Source organism: Corvus moneduloides, chromosome 1 (genome assembly GCF_009650955.1).
Source record: "Corvus moneduloides isolate bCorMon1 chromosome 1, bCorMon1.pri, whole genome shotgun sequence".
Lineage (NCBI taxonomy): Eukaryota > Metazoa > Chordata > Aves > Passeriformes > Corvidae > Corvus > Corvus moneduloides.
Genome location: NC_045476.1, coordinates 133,637,130 through 133,649,814, shown reverse-complemented (window position 1 = coordinate 133,649,814; position 12,685 = coordinate 133,637,130).

Below are 12,685 nucleotides of genomic sequence, written 5' to 3'. Positions count from 1 at the left end.
CTATGATTGAACAGGAAGGTTGGATCACATGAACCAGGTCCCTTACAACCTTCTGGGATTTTATGGAAAATCATGTTACTGCCTGATCTAGTATTTGGCAACCTCTAGTGCTCAGTATGCTTGCCTCCATAAGAACTATTCAATATCTGTAACTGGTCCTAAAACATACTCTGTTTCTATGATGGTTTTCCCCAAACTTGTTGGTCCACAGGCAACAAAAGCAAATAAGTAACCCACTACTTAGATTTTCTTATAGACCTGGGGAAGAAAATACATCTGCAGAAAGTGACATAAGACAGTTTCAGAACCTGTAAATTGGGGCACTCTGTGTTACAATTGTGGCAATGAGCAGAAATGGCTCTGTTTTATTCTCACTGAGTAAGGAATCTCTGGCAGTATTTCCCTTAGCCTTGTGCTGATCTACAGATCTTCACTAACTTCAGTTCTGATACTGAAAGGACTTAGGTCAGTCACCATGACTGCATACAATCACAATTATCTAGGAATCACAGTAAACAAACCACACAGGAATGACTCCTGCCTCTCACTGCAGGTATTACTTACTTAAGTAAGTAATTAGGTACTTAATTAAGTACATAAGTACTTACTTAAGTAAGTTTGGAAGATATTCTATTCAGTATTCTGATCCACCCCAAGCTTGCTTCATTTGGAAAACTTGACAAATGTTGTTTCAAATCTGTATTGGTATTTTTCTTCCAAGAATTCTGATCTTATCAGAGCAAGACCATGCCCAACATGACAAATCATGAGCCTGCATAGCAGATGTTATTCACTGAATTCAAAAGTTACCTTTGATCAAGCAGTGTGGGTATTGTCAGGAAGAGTATAAGCCTTCTAAGAGGACAAAGTTCATGTGTAACATGAGGGCCACAAGCCAAAAGAACAATTTTGTCTTTACTCCTCAGGAAACTTATTTCTCTTAAGAGTAATCCCTGCTGTGCTGAATCTTAATTACAGGGCAAGTAGATTGCAACATAACTAAAGGAATACATATGGGCCATTAATTTCTCCATATAGAAGTTTATAGTTTACTCATTGCAGAAATTATTTTAAGGTAGCTGAATACATAGATACAAATGTTTTCAAGGATGAGGATCTGGCTATTACCCGTGGGACAATTTTACTTGCAGTCACTGTGACAGCTGCTATTGCAGGACAGTTTATGAATCCTCAGCAACTCCAGACAGCCTGTATAAATGCTTTTAAGTCTGAAAGATAAACAAGTCTCTTTTATTGAGATATATCCAAACCTTGGGAGCTGCTGATGGCAGAGCATTTGCAGCCTTGCCCTCCTGCGCTTGCAGCCGAGGAGCTGAGGCTGCTGCCCTGCCTGCTGCCAGCAGTGTGATGCCAAAGGGGAGCATGGAAAGTGACTAAGACATACATATGCCTCTGTATCTATTGGTGAACACACACACTGGATTTATTTGCCTCTAAAACAATCTTTAATGATTTAGTACTCTCAAGTTACGTGCACTTAGCCTGGACTTGTGTCACTGACATCAACTACTGGCAGAGGAACAGAGCCAGGGCAGCATGAAAGCATATTCCTAGTGCTGTTATGTTCATTGACACGTGCAGTTTGCTCTTCACTGACTACTTTTGTTCCCATGGCTTGCTGGGACCTGTTTCATATTGGACTGCAAGTTGCTATGAGCAAAGTATGTGTGTACTTGGCCATACCTACAGGACCCTGGCTTGGGGCTTAATTGTTTTTATTATAAGTAATGCATAATAAAATTAGTCACATAACCCAAGAGAACAAATAGCACTAGGCAGTTTCTAAACAACTTGCTGATGGGAATTATACAAATAATTCAACAAGTATTCAGTATGAGATATTTGACTAAAATAAAAATGTCTCATGAGTCACTATCTATAGGCAAAGCTGTCCATGACAAACTTGAACTGAGCTCTACTTAATGTGCAAAGGCTTTACTTCCAATTGCTTAGAACTTTTCTAATTGTTAGCAGTTTTAAATGAAAGTTGTCTATTCTACCTATTACCTGAGTTGTACCTCCCCCCCCCCCCCCCCCCCCCACAGTGTTTCTGTCTGAATATTTCTGAGAATGAGGTAGGGAGAAGAAAACCCAGCTGTTTGGTGTCATATGAAAATATTTTAATAGCGTTCAGGGTTTTACAGTTTGAAAGGAAACAACAAAAGACGTTTTTTATCTTGATCAAGAACACAAATCAAAGAGTTCTGCTAGGAAATATTTAGAGATATTTTGATGAAACCTATGTGCACAGTGAATATTCTTCGAATGTGTTTATTATTACTGTCAGAGAAATTAACCAGGGAAAATAAGTTGTGTCTTTTGGTTACTGACAAAAGCATACACACCTTGCTAATTATCAAAAATTAGGAGGATCCAAAGCATGTTGTTAGAGCTGGTATGTTAGTGATCTGCATGTTAGTGATGAACATACTGCTCACTGCAGGGGGTTCGGATTAGCTCACCTTTAAAGGTCCCTTCCAACCCAAACAATTCTATGATTCTATGAGTACAGTGTATGCTAACAAGGTCAAGCTAACCCAGAGTCTTATAATACAAAATTAATTATATTTCTTTTTTCTTTTTCATAGAAGCTATTTCATATTCACAAACTTATTGAAAAATGTCAGCAAATCAATTTGTCTTAAGAAAAAGTAAGTTAAACTCTATTCTGATGGAGCTAGCATAGTGGGTAATCTCAATGTATACTACAATATGGTTATGGCCTAAAATGTTAACAGTTTAACACAGTAAATGACACTGGGTAGTCCATAAACCCAAGCATGGGCTGTGCTAAGTGTGCTGATAATAGAGGCAGCCCCATACTCTAAATTCAGTTCTCTTTCCTGTGCACATCTTCACTCCTAACATTTGTGATGAGTATGATAAAGTTGCCACAGAAACTGACTTTATTCCTGATGGTAGCTGAGTTTGAAAGCAAGAAGACAGCATGCTTTAAACTGGACTGACAAAAGAAAGACACTATGGCAGTATATACATTTTAGGACAAAGTATATATACATATATTTATATTTATATTTATATTTATATATTTTTAATAAACCTTTGTGTTATTTGCACCAAGAATTCACTTGCTTTGGAAAAAAGGTCCTAATTCTGATCTTACTGAACATGCAGGTTTGTGCATTGCAATGACATAAAACATCAAGATTATAATTTCTAAAGTTTATATAAGACAATTTCTAGCCATGTTCGTGAAAATGGTAGGGGTATGGTAGAAGTAAAATTATAATCTCAAGAAGAACTGCAGAATATATACAAAGAAATATGAATTCTGTACTACTTTCTTAATGATGAATGACAAAGATCATTAAAGCTCCAGATAATAGATTTCTAGACATAATTTACTTCATGCAACGTATAATGAGCCATCCATCTTACACGGTCTGTCATTCTGGAGAGACAAGACAGTGGAGTTGCTTTGGGTTTCTGTTTGTTAATTTGCTGTACAATTTACTGCTGAAAGCTTGAGCAAGACACAGTGAGTCTATGGTCAAGGTGTGACAGAACTGGATCAAGATCAAACAGTACCCTAAAGTCAGAGGGACTTCAGGTGAAATCTCAAAGCCTGTGTAAATAAATCTCCAGGAACAATTCTATCAATCTTCTGTAATCTGCATTTTTTTTTCTGCCATCACTTCATGGTGTTTGGAGAATTGATTAGAGGTGTTATAATTGGACTAAATGCTAGCAAAACAGATACAAAACAAAAACGACTCAGAGTCCTCCAGGGGAGACAGGCCACAGGAAAAGCAGAACATTGTCTTTATTTCTTAACCTGAATTCCTGATCAACGTGTTCCATTGAAGGCAGTGAGGTTTTCCAATTTTTATTGCATTTGTTTTAATTAAGACAGATTCATACTTTTAAAAAATCATTTTTATGAGTCACTGTAGATTTTGAAGTTCAAGTATTGTCTGCCAGTCAGAATACAAAGGCTCAGATACATACCTCCATAGAACTAACTTTCTATCTTATGCTCTGATATTTCTAGGGAAAAAATCAGGGCATTTTCAGAACTTCTATTTCTCCTGTGGGGCCAACCACAGAAGAACTGAGAAACTTAGAAGTGATTCCCTTGGACACTGTGCTTTCTTTGCAAAGGTGAGCACTCAAAAAGATAGCTCATGATTGAGCCCAAATTCATTGTGTCAACAGCCAGACTTTCTTTTTTTTAGGGCTTTTTTGGCTGGACTTCCTTATACTTCTAGGAAGTTCTGAAGATCAGAAAAAATAATAACTCTGTGTGCAAAAGATATTTTTCTGGCTTTAAAAAGATTCTAAGGAATTGAAAATGTTTTATGCTGTTAATATTAATATCAAATTATAATATTATGAACTTCCCACAAAATATTCAGTGATAGAAAAGACACTGTGTCATTGGGCAGTTCTATTATTATCATGAAAAAAAGCACATGTAATGATATGCAGTGTTTTGAACACCACAATTTATTGGCCTTGATTTACGATAAGACTGAAGCATATACTCACTAGGACTAAGCTTGAATGCTTTCCTGACTGGCACTTCATTAAATTTGAGGAAAAACATAGCCTGCTTTTTCATTTTCAAATTCAAGAACCATGGTATGAAAATTAATTTCCTTTAGCTAAAAGGAAGAGAAACCACGTAGGAGCTAGTACTGTCCCAGTTCATACAAACCATAAATGAAAATACAAGCTTAACTTGCACTACAAAATCCATTCTAAAACATGCAAAGAACCTCTGTGAGTTATCTTGTTCTCCCTTGTTTCCGTCTCCTTTCTGCTTCCAAAAAAATCCTCTGAAGTTGGTGATGATTTGGCAAAAGCTCTGAGTTCCCCATCTGGTTCAGCCTTTGCTTCCTAGCTCAGAGCAGAATCACTAAGGTACCTTTCAATGCCAGACTAATGCTCCCTGAGGGTGCTCTGACAGTGCATGTGTGACTAAATGACACGTTACACTGCATATTTCACACTGCGAGAACTAAAGGGATTTAATAATGTTTATTGCCTAGTTAGAGTCCTCCTCTCCCTCTCTCTAGCCTTCCTTTCAATCCATAAACCTATGCAGAACTGATGGATTGCACAATATTGCTGAGGAGTATACCCATTGTTTCAGCAAAGGAAGAGCTATTTTTCAAACCACTCATCCAGAAATTTGGCTGATCACAATAGCACTCTAGGTCCCTTAGGGTATTTCCCTTTTCTTCTAGATAAGACAAGACACTGGAGAATACGTAATTAAAAAAAAAAAAAAGCCAACCAAATAACAGGAACAAAAAAACCTCCAAACCCTACATATGGCAAAGTAAAGCAAACAGGCATTGGAATATTTTGCTTTTGTGACTCATTATATTCCTGAATTGGGTATGACAAGTATGCTAAAGAGAACATTTGGATGCTTGACTAGCTCTGGATGTCCTGAATTTCAGCCTTACTTCAATTCAGTAGTGTACCTCTGAGATGAATTTTCTGATCATCCTCACCAGTTAGATTCACAGGGGACCAGGCTCTGGATACCCATGTGTTGCGATCCGGTTTAAACCCAGAAAAGCAAAGCAAGCTAAGTCTCTGTGCATAAACCATAAAGAACTTAGAAGGTTCAAAATATTCCCAGAAACAAGGTTAAAACCAAACGAGGTTAGATGTTGATGCCAAAAAATGGATGTATTTTATTTAATAGTGAAAGAGGCAAAGAGAAGAGAAGAGAAAAGAAAGAAATAAAAAAATAGAAAAAGAAGTGTGTGTGAGGGGTGGGGGAACAGGGAGAGGTGACAGGGGTTAGGTGGAAGCACATCACCCATCCAAGGGTCCCAACGACGTCTCATTGCTCCCCTCCATCTGGTCTGCTGGTGGTGAGGGTCCCCCATCGCCGCCATGGCCACGCCACCACGCGCCACACCACGCGGCCACACCACGCGGCCACACACCGCGCCACACCATGCCGCCACACACCACCACACGCCAGAGAGTGCAGAATCCCATGGATTAATGCACACTTTGGGCCAAGTGGGAATGCCCACGTGTCTCCCTTTGCAGGGGCCAGCCTGACACCGTCCCTTGCAACACTGAGGGTCTGTTGCATCATCTCTGGCGCTCTGGTGCTCGGTCTGGGGACCCCTTTGGGGGGCCCCTGTGCTGTGGATAAGCTTCCCCTCACCACAGTGAGGACCCCTCAGCTGGCCTCTGCACAGTGGAGGATGGGCAGTCACTGCGCCTCTCACCAGAGGCTTTTCCAAAATACCCAGAGCCTCTCCTCCCTCCACCCCTTGGTTCGAGGGTCTGTTCGAGCCTGGCAGCTGATAGCCCTGGGGCTGTGGTCCTCATCTTGGAGGTGTTAAGCTTGTGCTCAGTGAATGTCCCCAGCCCTGAGTTGTTACTTTATCTTATCTTCATCAGCGAGCAGCATAAGGCCTCAGTCAGGGCCCCATTCAGGGTGCAGTAGTCTTTTTTGCAGCTTTTGTAATACAGTTTTAAAAGTCCTTCAAGAAAATATTTAAGTCTTAAATGATAATATTTCAGTCTCTGACACCATGTGAAATTTCTTTCAGATTAAATCAAACCTGAAGTGGGATCCCAAAGGATGCTCCTCCAAAGTCTAAAATATTTGGTCCACGGCCTGTAAAGCTGCAAGTAAACTTCCCCTGAAGTCCATACGGTGTCAGTGTCAGACCTTAGCACACATTCATTTGCTCTCCAAGTGCTTCTGTAGTGCTGTACTGATTGTTGCTATGATCGCTGCCTCTATGGCCACATTAGGATACAGTTTGTGCGCACAGTCATGAAACCTATTTCTGCAAATAAGAAAGAGTTTTGCCTACAACCATTCTGGGAAATCAGGCTCAGTGAGTGTTCTCTCTGTGACACAGCTACTCTCCAAATGCTGCAGGTCAGTATTTCAAAGCATATGACAGAATGACTAAAGCTGAAATCAATAAAGGCAGAAACTCCGGGTGTTTAATCCCTTAAGATTTAAAGATCATTTTTATTTGTAAATAAAGATATGTCTAACAAAAATTGCTGTTCAGAGATTTTCAAAAGATGTCACAATTTTTACTGTTGTTCTTATATTAACATACTTACACCTATCTATAGCTTCAAACTGGTGAACCATCAATCCATTTGATTAAAAAGACCATTTGCAGACCCATGTTCATAGTGCTTCTATACGCCTGTAGGGGGAAGATCACAGCAAATTACTACAAAACCTGATGGAAGTCTCCAGAAGCAGTAAAATTTTAGTTTATTGCCAACACGTGTGACCCCAGACATGATGAACCCCACTAAAAGCATTTCGGGCAAGTATATATGTATGAACACGTGAGAATGATCAGAGAAAGCTGGATAAATTACTCTGTGAAAGCATCAGTGTCTCATTACACAAAGAAAGAGTAGTTTGGCAGAAGCAAGTATTTCTGCATTCAGAAGAAAATGGAATATGTACACGCGAGTTGTTTAAAAAGTTGAGGTCATAATATTTGTGTCATATTACAGACTTTTTTTGAGTATGAAAGCACATTTGTGCTGTGTTTCTTTAAAAAAAATATGTACGAAAAGTAGATAAAAATGGAGTCCATATTTTCACTGTCTTTGGGGATCACACAGGTAAGAGCTGAAAATAGTTACTAATGGGAAAAGTTTTGTACAAAAGCTCTCGCTCCTTGCAAAGAACAGAAACAGAAGACAGTGCAATAGAACAGAATATCAACACGCACAGCTGGTTAGGAAGAATTTTTGACTCAGGCAAATGCGGGAGGAAAAATTGTTGCTCTGCTGCAGTTTTCTGAGATGTAAAGCCCTAGATTTTTAAGCAACAATTTATGGAGCAAGCAGACAGTGTACTGTAGAAATGAACCTGTGTTTATAGGATGTAGAACAGGGAAGAAGGTAATAGGTCTTTTTCAATCCAAATACACTGTTCTTTTCCTTGCTGAAATTAATTCTGGAAAATGGGTCCATAGATGATGATCACTGCTTCAGAGCCAAAGTTGCAAAATCCAACAGAGTACAGTGTCAACTACAGCCAGGGAGTAGTTTCAAGAGACAAAATACAGTTTAATGTGACTGGTTTCCCAGCTCTTTTTCAGAAGGGTATGCTGAATTTTTTTCAGAAAAGCTCTAAAATATGAAGGAAGTTCAGAACACTGAAGTACACTTTTAAGGATTCTTTAATTATCTTGTTTCAGACATTTCAAACTCCTGACCAAGGCTACTCTCCGAACAATAAAGTCCCATATTAATATATTTTTCTGAAAAGTATTGTAGGCTGAAGCCAGAGATTAAGTTAAACCAACCTATGTTAGTGTCTTTGGAATATTGTTGCCTTTTCTCTCAGTGATGCCATAGTAAAGATGCTGGTCAATGTAAAGACCAAAACAGGGTGATTACTCAGACTTTTGTGGTTTCAGTGTTAGGTTGGAACAGAGTTTCAGTGGCAGACACAGCTGGATAAAACAGTGATTTTATCAAGATGGAGAAGAGGACTCCAAAGACTGCAAGAGTCCCCAAAGGTCTTCAAAGAAGAAAATATCTTCATATTTTCAGACATATCATATTTGTCTTTTTGATTGCACTCTAAGGTTCATTAAGTGTAGGCAGACCCTACATTTAGCTCAGGAATACACAAAATCAGTTATTCAAGAGTGCAGTCAGGCCCTTAGGCACCAGAAAGCAGATCAACTCTTCATCCTGAACCTTGCCAGCTGCTTTTGTTCTCCCCCTCTCACTTTGTTAGGGCTTTGTTTACATGGAAATATGCTATAGGGAGTGTATCACTTTTTAAAAACTACATTTAATAGAGTAAAATGATGAAATGGCCTTTTGGTGAAGATGGCTTGGACTGAAATTCATATATAGTGACGATCAGGATTAGGGGTTCCAAATAGAATGGGTGAAACACCATGAAATACTGTAAGATGACTTGAAGTATTGATTAAGAGTTCACAGCTTTCCCTGATAATGAATGGCATCAGTCTATGGAGATTTTTTTGTTGTTTTTTGGTGGGCTTTTAGCCCTTTTCTTGCAACACTTTGTTGTTTTTAGGTTAAATGCTTGTACTATAATATCTTAAGTTTATAATGGCATTCTAGAAGGAGAGCTGTCAGAAAAGCTAGAGCCACTTGCTTGTTCAATGGCAATAAGTTTTGTTGAAAAGCTTTTTAGGAGTATGTGGAAAACATAAGTGGTATCTGTTCTGGTAATACCATAATTGTGTGTCCCACAAATGATACTTGGTCCTTCAAGGCTCCAGCATGGTAAATCCTGGTGATGCATTTCCTCATAAAACATATCAATACTCCAAAGCAGAGAAAAATACCCCACCACTTTATCAAAAATATAATAAGAAATAAATATGAGATTTCAGAGACTACCAGAATATTGATGTGCAAAAATCAATTTAATCGTAATCATAGAAACCCATATTCTTTATAATACACATCAATGATTAGTAGAGTTAACAGTCTGTGAGGTAATTTTTCAGGTGATATTTCAATTGGCCATGCAATGATATTATTACCCCTGGAGGTATTTAAAAGACATGTAGATGTGGCACTTAGGGACATGGTTTAGTGCTGGATTTGGCAGTGCTGGGTTAATGGTTAGACTCCATGATCTTGAGGGTCTTTTTTCAACCTAATGATTCTATGATTCCACTGCCATAATGGCCTTGTAAAGGCAACCACTCCAAATGCTCCTTTCTGGAATTTCACTCTGACCGGAGTCCACAGCTGAGACTATTTGGCTTGGGTAAAAAAAACCCCAAATCAGCATAAAAACTCAAACATTTTTCTCTTAGGATTTGTTCCTTGTGAAACAATTTTTGCAAGGGCAATTGTGAGTCACCAGAAGGACACTATGACACAGCAGCCCTGCTGATGGGGTGCAGAGGCACATTGGATAAAACGGTGCACAGCTGAAGAAGCAGCATCAGAGGCTTTGCAGATGGAGTATTAGAGATCATGACACTGGCCACAGGAGTACTGCCAGGCTGATTGCATTGCAGTTCCTCTACAGTGACCTCCACAAGGCTTTCTTACCCTACTAAAGAAAAAAACTTACTCTTCATCCATATTATGGATGAGTAAGATGGATCCTTTTCATTTCCAATTCTACTCATTTTCTATGTTCGTTGTTTAAAACTGGTCACCCAGCACCAGCATATTTATAAAAACTGATTAGTTCTATCAATCTAGCTGCTGGCTTGTTTATGAGGTTTGTTATTTACAAGATAGGAAATTAAACTTTGCATAGTGAATAAAATCAGATTGTTACTATTCCAGTCATTAATTGTACTTCACTTGTAATTTTCATACTGTCAAACATATATTCCAGTTCGCAATTAGTTTAACAGCTTTTGTTTATTCCATCATATCAACTTTCCTCTTAATTTTAAAAAACTTCTAGGTTTCCTAATCTGAATCCTGTAATTTCATTATAGAATTATGATTCCAATGCTGATAATACTTTCCAAGGCAGTGTTTAATTATTTTGGGGTGGATTGAACCAAATGTTCGGGAAGAAAAAGAGGACAGAGAATACAATATCACTTACTTGATAGTTTGGTGTCACTATGGATTTCACTCACTTATTCTGACCTGGATTCTCAAAGAGCCTTCTGCAGATGCAAAGCATGCCTGCTCACTTACAGCCTGGATATTCCACAGGCAGAAAGAGAAATTTAACTGGATAACTGGTCCCACACACAAAGTCCACTTCCTACATACATCTGCAGTTACTTACACCTAATCACATCAGTCTAAGTCTATTTATAAAATTGCTTACCTTCTCACATTGCCTATGCAAGCATAGGAAAAAGAAGCTATAAATGTCCCTTACCCCAGTAGTCTGGCCACATAACAGATATGCACTTCCCATTTAACTTCCCACACTGTTTTCCACTTGAATATGAACTACAACTCTGTTACTTTAAGAGACAATCTATTTTTTGCAGAAATATCATACAAAAGCAAAATATTAAGGATATTTAATGAAGCCCCATCCTCAAAACATAATGGAAATTGGACAGATTACAAACAACTAAGTGAAAATTTGACAAATATTTTAGGCTTTACAATATTAAAATTAATCCAGATGATCAGAATAAATTAGGTTAGGAGCTTGATTATTATTGTTTAATGCAAAAATAGCAGATCCTGATGGACACTCCTATTTTTATAAACTATATTTCATTCTGTCACTTTTGCCTGCTTTACAAATAATTTTTAAAATCTAATGTTAGACACACTACTAAAAATTGAATAGTTCAGATGTATAATTTGGAAAACTGAGCCATGAGACTTGTGGATGGAGAGCTTGTCACTTAAGAATGTGTTTGTTTGTCATTTGGTTAAATCAGATCCAGACAATGTAAGTACCACCAGATGGGAAGTATTAATTACAATAATAGTAATAATAATAATTACAATAATATTAATAATAATAATAATAATAATAAAATTTTAAAACCTTCACAGAAGTACATTTGAGTATGCACTGATTTGTACTGGTACATAAATACACAAATGAAATCTGTGGAAGTAAAGATACATATGGGGTCATCCTGAAACTTGCAAAAGCGTGGAGAAGCCTCCACCGAAGGAGTTCAACTTCTTCTGAAAGACAGTGGAAAACTCCAGCCAAGTTTTATAATGGCTGAGTGAAACAGTCACAGTAATTGAATCCTCCTCCAGCATAAAAAACTAGATGGCTTGTAACCCAGTATTACTGCATCAGGCCATATGTGCTGGATCATTAAAGGCAGTTAAATAAACAGATAAGCAGGAAATCCAGTCTGGCTTTAAAAATCTAGAGTGCAATCAGCCACTTCCACAAACTTAGTGAAGTGATCCAGAGCTCAGCAATGAACAATGAAAAATGTTTATGCATTTTACTCATGAATTGTCCTTCACTGAATGCTTGGGGCATGCAAATAAAATGCTTTGTTTGTGGGTTTGTGACATTGAGAGAACAGGTACTCTTAATCCATAATAAATATGTATTTTAAAATCTGTTCTTTAAAACAATACGTTAACAAGGAAATGAAAATCAAGAAATATCAGTAGCCTGTTTTTCAGTGATTTTTTCAAACAGATATTAATTAAAAAAATATATTAATTAATGGAAGAAGCACAATTTTTACTTAGTTTAGGGTACAGCCAGCCAACATATCTAGGTGATTGATATCCAGTATGCATAGTCTTGTTCAAATGGTCTGCTGAAACCAGAACAAAATGTCTAAATCTGAGGCAAAATTAAACACTCTGAGAGACAGGAATAAAGCTAATTATTTGTAAGGCAGATATTATATATTGGTATTTTGAACTGATTGTTTATTTTGTCTGGAAGCAAGCCTGTCATTTTTATACAGCTTTTTGGGGATTTTTTACCAGTTTTATGCCACTGGGTAGTATCTACTGATGAAATGCAGTCAGAAGAGCTTTCTGCATAATTGCACTTGCAGTGAAGCAGTCAGATCCTCTTCTTCAGCACTTGCTTGCTCTCACACCCACATATTCTTATTCGTATGCAGTGTCTTATCTCTTGCTGTCTGGCCTGTGAATTATGTGTCTGCTTTTATGTTTTCTGCCAGTGTTTGCTCATCACTGGTTGGTCATTTTTCACCTCCTGAGCTACACAGTCATCACTGTTACCACTCATACTTCCATG